The following is an 8,815-nucleotide window of genomic DNA, read 5'->3' on the forward strand; positions in this document are numbered from 1 at the left end:
CGTATGGTTTTGCTAAGTACCAATATTATCTTCTATTAAACTGACTTAATTTCTCTATTCTCTATGATTTGAATTCAAACGGCAAAATAGAGAATTTGGAAAATTATTACAATTCACAAGCTAAGGAAGGAGTATGGAATTTTGTCATACGCAGTAAGTTTAAAATAAAATACTTGATTATTTTTAAAGTTACGACTAAATGAGATAAGAGTGAAGAGTGATTGATTAAGAAATACAATTTGTAATTTATCAGTCTCCTTATACATTCTCGGTATTATATGTTGATATTTCCACTGAGGTTTGGAACCCTCTGCTTGCAAAAACTATGAGTGCGGACTAATTTTTCAATGCATAAAACTACTACTCTCTTCTCTGTAAAGCAAACAACTTAACTCTTGCATATAAGTGAAACAACTGAATCGAACGAAAGAAAGTGTCATATTTCCTTACATTATCGATGGGATTTTTGCTTCAGTACAGTGTATCCAAGTGAAGTGCTGTGAAACTGACAACATGCAGTTATACCATTAATGCTGACGAAAAGGGTATGTAAGTATTAGAAATTTAACGCAAGGAATTTATAGAATTGCATTGTATAGGTACCTGATTTAGCTAACCAACACATTAAAAACAGGAATACTCTAATAATAAAAGCTTCTGAAGGTTCATATACGAGGGGCATCCTGAAAAAGCTCCAATGTTGCCTATACGCAGCACTAGTGGTCGGAGAGCGACACACACACATACAGGCAGGAAGAAGTGGCATGTAGCTGTAATCTGGTACAGTTGCAATGTAGCCGGTTTAGGACAGTTCTAGGTTAAAGATTGCAGCTCTCATAAAGTCTCCCACTGACTGCGATGTAGCCTACATTGCACGCTCAGAATTTGGCACAGAGCCACCAGCAATCCTGTGAGTTGTGCAGACCAGACGTCGTGAGTGATAGTATGGTCAGACGATGGTGCAGACAATTCACGGAAGGCCAATCGAATGTGCACAACCCCATAGAGCTGAGTACACACGGGCCCTTTGCATCACTTCAGGTGAGAGATCTTAGACCACTCCCTGTACAGCCCTGGCCTTGAATGTACCTACTTTCATCTCTTTGTTTAACTGAAGAGGTTTCTGGCAAGGCAAGGATTTGACAGCTACATTGCGGTAGAGATAGTTCCAGTCTTTGCTGTCAGACACATATGCCATGTGCATACAAAATTTAGTGCTATGCTGCGACACATGCCAGAACAACGGTGGTGATTATGCCGAAAAATTTTCCGAAAATTCACATTTTCATTTTAGCGCATTTTCTGGCAAATATATGAAATTATACCTTCATGGTGTTTTTAAACTACTGTTTCAAATTGTAAGTCACATGGCTTATGCCTCTTCGCGAGAGTTTGATATCTTGAAAGTTATTTTCCATACCCCTTTATTAATTTTAAGGTAAGGATTTTAGATAATGGAATTTTGGTGTGGAGTTAGGGCCCCACACTTTCTTGATCACGGCTGAAGGTGGGGGTGATGTGATCAGCACCCCACTCCTGGCTACCTTTATCCCTCAAAGTTTCCTCAAGGTACCAGCTTCATATGATGCTGGGTGGGCACTGGAGCAGTTTAAATAGGTGGAAAACATCCCGGTTCTCCCCCGCAGGGGATCGACCCCGGGTCTCTCGCAAAGTAGTCAGATGCCCTAACGATTGAGCTCCATTATTACAAATGCCGATAGTGCACACTTAGCTTGGTAATTCAAAACATATCTCGTGCGACAAATACGAAGATGTGGCTCCCGTGTGACGGTAGATACGCACTCGATCTCATGTTAGAACCCTGCCACTTTGCTCTGTGATGCAAATGGTTTTGATAGAAGTTGAAAAAATCGTGGGAAATAAATGATTTAATGTGGCTGTCGGAATTATTCCACGTACGTATAACTCTATAGTATACGTTTGAGTAAAATGTTGGAAAACTTGCATGTTCTATGTACACAAACATGGCCTAGAAAAGACAAGGATGTTGGATTTCATGGAATTTTTCATTGTTTTAGGACATTTCTTAAAAAAAATCCCTAAAAATGCCTACAATTCGCATTTTTTGCCAAATTCGCATTATTTCGATATTTCGAATGGGTGAAAAATGTGTCCAGACATCACTGCACATTCATAAACATAGTTTCACAGCAATTACCATTTTTCACGGTATTGGCGTTTGCAAAAAATCAATGTACCTACTAATTGGAAATTACTTTCTGGCCACCTCTCGTATAAATCAGTAGATGGAAAGTGAAAATTTTGCAGGGCTGGCAGAGAAAAGTCAATTCTTGAAGGAAGTGATTTGCTTTTATGATTGAATGATTCGAGTAAATATGGTATTAAAATATTTACGTATTTATTATTAGTATTTTATTTCATAATATTGGACATTAACTTCACTCAGTGAGAGATTTAAGACCATCTCTCACGAGATTAAACAGACAGGACAGAGAGTGGCGTTAATTTCATTGCAATACTAGTGTTGCAGTAAATTGGAAGTTGAGAGCATGCACTTGCCAATTTTTAAAACGTTCACCAATGTAGATTTATGTTTCGCTTTTTCGTGATAGTATTCAATATATATCCAGTTTGGTTGGATTCTTCTTGATATCTAAGAATATTGCAATGTCATTGTAAACGTATGTTAACTTGTGCGAAACCAGTAATACGTCAGGATGATAAAAGAAAGCTTTCGTAAGCACTGCTACATTCAATAAGGTGAAGTGAGCCAGAAGAGTAACAAAATTCCAGCAGCATATTTGAAGTCTAAATCTCTTCTTGTTTATGCATGCGATTTTTGTTGGATGTTTCAGTCCATGCAATTTCTGTCGCATGTTGTAGTGAGATACTTTGTCGGGTGGTAATTTTCGACAAAAATCGTATGTATCAATGGAACATATTTGTTTCCATGTTCCTTCAGTTTGCCCAACAAAATTACTTACTACGACGTCCGACAACTATCGGACGGCACCACCCGCTCTTATCCCCGCCATCTGTCTACAGGTCCCCTTACTACTCCCATACGGACAAGAAAAAATGATAATTCAATGCATTTTCCACATAATATTTAGAGGCTTAACCTTTACTCCTCCGATGATACCAACCATATGGTATCATCAGAGTAAGGTCGTACTGGCCCGATGATACCATATGGTATCATGGCGCTGATTACGAAATGAATGTGCTTTTTGGACCTTCATACTCTTATGTTTGGGTGGAAACTCTGACACAGGTCTGGAGCAAGCCTGGGAAATCCATATTGATGACCAACCTCCCCCCCCCCCCTCCGCAACATATCCATGCCACATTTCCGAACCGAGTTTTATTTCACATTTTGGCTCATTATTCAACTTGTCTGGCACCAAAGAACATGAAACAAGTTTCATTCTCTTGAGAAATGTCCATTCTTTGAAAAGAATACTAAAGTTCGCACCTTCTTCCCAAATAGCGGGAGAAGAGAGGGTAAACTCCAGATTTTTATGTTTTTTTTTTCCATTGAAATTAGGTAGTCGCTCCCCCCAAACCCCCTTTCCCCGGTTCGGCGTTCTGAATTGTACACCGTTTCATGCTCTGATGTTTTAGCTGCAAAATAAAACTTATCCGAAGTAGATTGCTCCCATAGTGCCCAAGTTATAACAATTTTCCTCCAAAAATGCAAATTACCTATTTTTCGTAAAAAAATGTTTCACATTTTGGCTTATTATTCAACTTGTATGGCACCCAAGAACATGAAACATGTTTCATTCTCTTGAGAAATGTCCATTCTTTGAAAAGAATGTGGCAAACTCCACAGTTTTGTTTTTTTCCATTGAAATTCGGGGGTCGCACCACCCCAAACCCTACTTCCTCGGTTCGGCGTTCTGAATTGTACACGGTTGCATGCTATGATGTTTTATCTGCAAACCAAAACTTATCCGAAGTAGATTGCTCCCATAGTACCCGAGTTATAACAATTGTCCTCCAAAAATGCAAATTACTTATTTTTCGTAAAAAAATGTTTCACATTTTGGCTTATTATTCAACTTGTATGGCACCCAAGAACATAAAACATGTTTCATTCTCTTGAGAAATGTCCATTCTTTGAAAATAATACTAAAGTTTGCGCCTTCTCCCCAAATTAGCGGGAGAAGAGGGGGCAAACTCCAGATTTTTGTTTTTTTCCATTGAAATTCGGGGGACGTGCCCCCAAGCCCCCTTCCTCGGTCCGGTGTTGTAAATTGTACACCGTTGCATGCGCTGATGTCTTAGCTGCAAAACAAAAGTTATCCGAAGTAGATTGCTCCCATAGTGCCAGAGTTATAACAGTTTTCGTCAAAAGAGTGTTCGAAGTCAATGAAGACGAAATTCCCTGACTTTTTTTGACACCTCAAATTCCCTGACTTTTCCCGGTTTTCCAGGTCTGTCGCCACCCTGAACTTGTAAAACCTTTAACTAAATGTTGGGGCATCAATTTTAGAGTAAATGTAAAGTAATAAGGTCCGCGAACAATCGCTCCAATAGTTAATTACTGGTTCTGCATGGTACAAAGTTTTGACAATCGTGAAATAAGAAAGAGGGCATAAGTGCTTGCCATCATCCAACTATAACTACATTTTATTCCTTTGAATTTGCGTAGACTGTAATTAATCTGCATGCTTTATACCACAGATGCTAGTGCCAATATTGAAGGGATTTTTATGAAGGGATTTTTATAGCGAAGAAAAAGGATAACAGGATTCCTACTAATTTTGACAAAACAAATTTCCCGACTTTTCCCAGTTTTTGTGCTTTTCATACTTTAACCTGTTTTACAGAATATTTGTAGAGCTCAAATATTATATCCCTGGCTTCAGTTGCAAATTTTCCAATTTGATAAAGTATTTAGATTTACAAACGAACACCTGTTGCAGAAAATTGGTATTATGTTCTTGTTTTTTTAAATATTTTTGAAAAGACATTTCCAAAAATTTTAGTGGTACATCGAATTTTGCGGAATTTCCAGGTCAGATTGAACCCTAGTGAAGCTCTTACTTGTTTACTGTAAGGGTTTATCCAGAATTTCTCATCTGGGAAGTATGAGTACGTATTTAGGGGCGGGCATAAGAGTAAATTTACAGGCAAAATGACTAAAATTAAGTCTTGTGAAAAATTTTATTGAGGGTATTGGGGCGGTGTTGAGGGTGTGTGCCTAAATCACTGGTTTAGTGAGATATACTGATGACATTTGAGTTTTCGTATGCTGTACTTGATGACATGAATGGCGAAAGATACACAAATTTGTTTTAAAGTGTGATAGGACATTTTTAGGTCACTGTTGCAGAATTTGGGGGATGGGGAAGGGAATAGTATGGAATGTTGGAAGATGTGGAAAAAACGCTACATGTAAGTACAATCGGTCCATACCAGCGCACATAAAATCAGACAAGTGGACAGAAGTAGTGCCTCCCGTTGGCGTAGTGGTTGAGTTGTAATCAAGGGGTTCCGGCTTTGATACCCGGTGGAGTCACAATGTGGTTCGGATTCTAAATAACTCGTTACTTACAACACACAGAAAGTTGTCATCTCTAGAAGAGCCTTTCCGATCGATGATATAGTGGGAGCATTCCCTGAGAAATTGCCCCTGAACCTCAATTTTTAAAATTAAATGCAACGCTCTAACTGTATCCTATCTTGTGAGTAAACAATCTAAAATTATCTTTTGGATAAAAATTCAAGTATTATACATGATTAAGTTAGAAAGTTGAAGGTATTTTGCATATTTTTTTTTTTTACTTAAGTTTTTGATTTACCTGTGTTTTGTATTAAGCCCCACCCGTGACACCACAAAACAATTAATTTCTCCTCTAACTGTTACATTTTCCCCTCAACTGCACTAGAATATTCAAAGGTCAATTACCTTCTCTCTTTGTCTTATTTTTATATATAATTCATTGAAATTAAAATAAATTTGATATTAAGTGTAGAGGCAGTCTTTTGTCTGTTCCAACCGTGACACAAAATTGTTCACTTCTAGCTACACATCTGGGAAAGTATTTTAAGGGTAGATATGATTAATAAACAGTTTTGAGTGACTTATTTCATTGCACAGAAACTGTGAGGAAAATGTTGCTCAACTATCAGTAGAATCGTTACTATAATATAAAAATGTAGTCCGCGTGTCCCACCCGTGACAATTGAGTCCCATTGGTAACGTTGTGTGTCAACTTATGATCAAAGTGTCCCGGGTTCGATACGCGGTGGAGGTACGTTGCACATTAGTTCCAATCTAACTTTAAACTGCATGTCCAGTCCCGACTAGCCTTATCTGAAAATAAAGTAGACCGACTGCAGAACGAGAACATGCATGGTCACAAACCCGCGAACAACTCCGGTTGGAGCTGCTGCTACGATGTGGCAACACCGCAAGATCTATTGGCCGCCTGATTTCCCAGCCGGCCACACGTGCATGTGCGAAATACGCTTGACTCGAACATCTTGAATCAGTAATTTGTAATAGTCTTACTTCCTACTAATACACCAGTACAGTACGGTGCTTTAGAGTGCCTGCAACCGGGAAGAAAGCTCACTCCAAGACAAACTTACTGTCTCCTACACGTTAGAACCTTCCAGTATGACAGGTTTTTGCCACGTCCTTCCTCAACGACAAATACAGTGAAGTACACCGGACGGTGCTTTCTTCTGGCTCTATTTGCATAACCGCATACGAAAAACACTGGTCAAGCAAGTCGACGCTACCAGGCAAGTTCTGCCACTGGGAAAAAAAAAATCTACCTGTGTCATATGGGTCACGTGCAGCCACGCTCAGAAGTGTCTGGAGTCCAGTACTTTCGGCAGAGGCCGAGATGACACTGTTGAGGAAGTCTGTCTTGTATTTCGTCTCGAAATAGGCTAAATACAATCATTTAAAAATAAATACTTATTGAAACAAATTAAACACATTAAACAACATATACACGTAACGTAGAGCCCATTTTGTTCTCGTGAAGAGATTCGTGGACTTTCAGTAGAGAAATGTCGTTTCAGGGTACTACAATCGTGATATGGAAATTCTTTTGTGCCTAAAATTACCCATTTCAATGAGTGCCTACAATGCTTTAAAACAGGGACAAAATAGATTTAAGTCTGAAAAGTATATCTTTGGAGTACTCCTGTTGAGGTTTACCTGCAGACGAATTGAGGCGATAACGGACTGTAATCTATGACTGCAGATTATCTTCGAGCAGTTTTTTTTTTTTTTTTTTGTTAATTTTGAAACAAAAATTTCTATGTAGCACATCTGTGGATGCTAAATTATAATAAGGTAATATACAGTTCCAGTATTAAATTTCTAAAATTACCAATAAACCGACAATCGGCACAATAAGGATTACCCGTCCCTTAATACCTGAAACAAAAGCATTCACCTATACATATCAGAGAAGTTAAAAAATAATCGTCAGCGCCCGCTCCTGGCGTCTCGAATCAAGCGACCACCCTTGGAGACGTCTTAAACTAACAAACTTTCAATGAAGACAGTAAACAAAAGGTTAAATTGCCCCCAACGATCGGCCGGGAGGATCTAGTTCATAATGAAATCTGTAGTTTTACCTGTCATGGCTTCTTGCACCTTTTATCATTACAATCGTTCCAAAATACTATTATTTTCTAAAATAAACGGTTGGGGAACTCCCACCTGATATTCCTGTCAAGTGTCAATCTCTTCCGCGTAGTGCACCCTGCAAGTTGGATTGTTGCAGGCTAAAATCGGATCCGAACCACTATGTACTTCCACCGGGTATCGAACATGGGATCCCTTGATCACAAGGCGTCAGCGTTACCATTACGCCATCGGGGAGGCCCCGCCAGGTTCTTTTTTTTATTATTTGTACTGAGCGTCCTTATATAACTAGTATTTGTTAATAATAATAATAACAACAACCCGCGGCCTACCTATTGACTGAAATACGTAATGTTGGGTTGACATTCATGCCCCCTGTTTCCGTTCCAGACGTCCATGATGTTAGCACATTCCATCTGGCGTGGAGGGAGGGAAGGGCACGAAATCTGAACGGAATGAATGAGGAAGTATATCTCGATATTGGCTTGACTTGAAAATACCGGTCTCGAAATAATCAGTAAAAAAAAAGTTAAACTTATCAAAACAAAACTAAAACACGAGTCTTAGCACATTAAACAATAGATAGTCTATCTATAAATAACCAACAAGCGACACTATTCAGTAAAAAGAAAAAAGTCACGGAGAGAAGCAATTTTGATATAATAGAAACTGCCATCCGATTTGTATTTAAGTTAGAAGGAAGTAGACAGCAGTCTCGTTCTCAGTCTTGCCTCGACAAGTCTCGAAGGGTGTAGTCTCATTTCCGTACCACATTGTTTTCAACTACCAGTAAGCACTATGTAACAAGAGGAAAAGATTTGTAGTTCGTGGGAGAGATATTACGGATGACTTCTAATCTAGACTCAATTACCTTAGGTACGAATTCGAGGAAGTATTACGCAGTCATTCCTTTAGGTGTCAACACTCCAATTGCCTCGAAACGACATGGGCTACGGTTGAAAAGGATGGTGGAAACGTGAAAGTGGAGGGGGAACGTGCTCTCAGTAATCCTAACACGTATCCCCCCACCCAACAAAGGCTAATTTAAAAGGCATTATCGTAGGCTTTAATACTTGCTCAAACTGCGTTGTAGGTATAAACGTTTAGTGTCTTAATCATTGGGAAGAGGCTCTATCAGAAACTCGATCTTGTTCCTCGACACAATCGGAACAAAATGTTCTAAAATCAATTTAATCTAAAATATTGCGGAAGATT

Source organism: Lepisma saccharinum, chromosome 3 (genome assembly GCF_977018435.1).
Source record: "Lepisma saccharinum chromosome 3, izLepSacc3.1, whole genome shotgun sequence".
NCBI lineage: Eukaryota > Metazoa > Arthropoda > Insecta > Zygentoma > Lepismatidae > Lepisma > Lepisma saccharinum.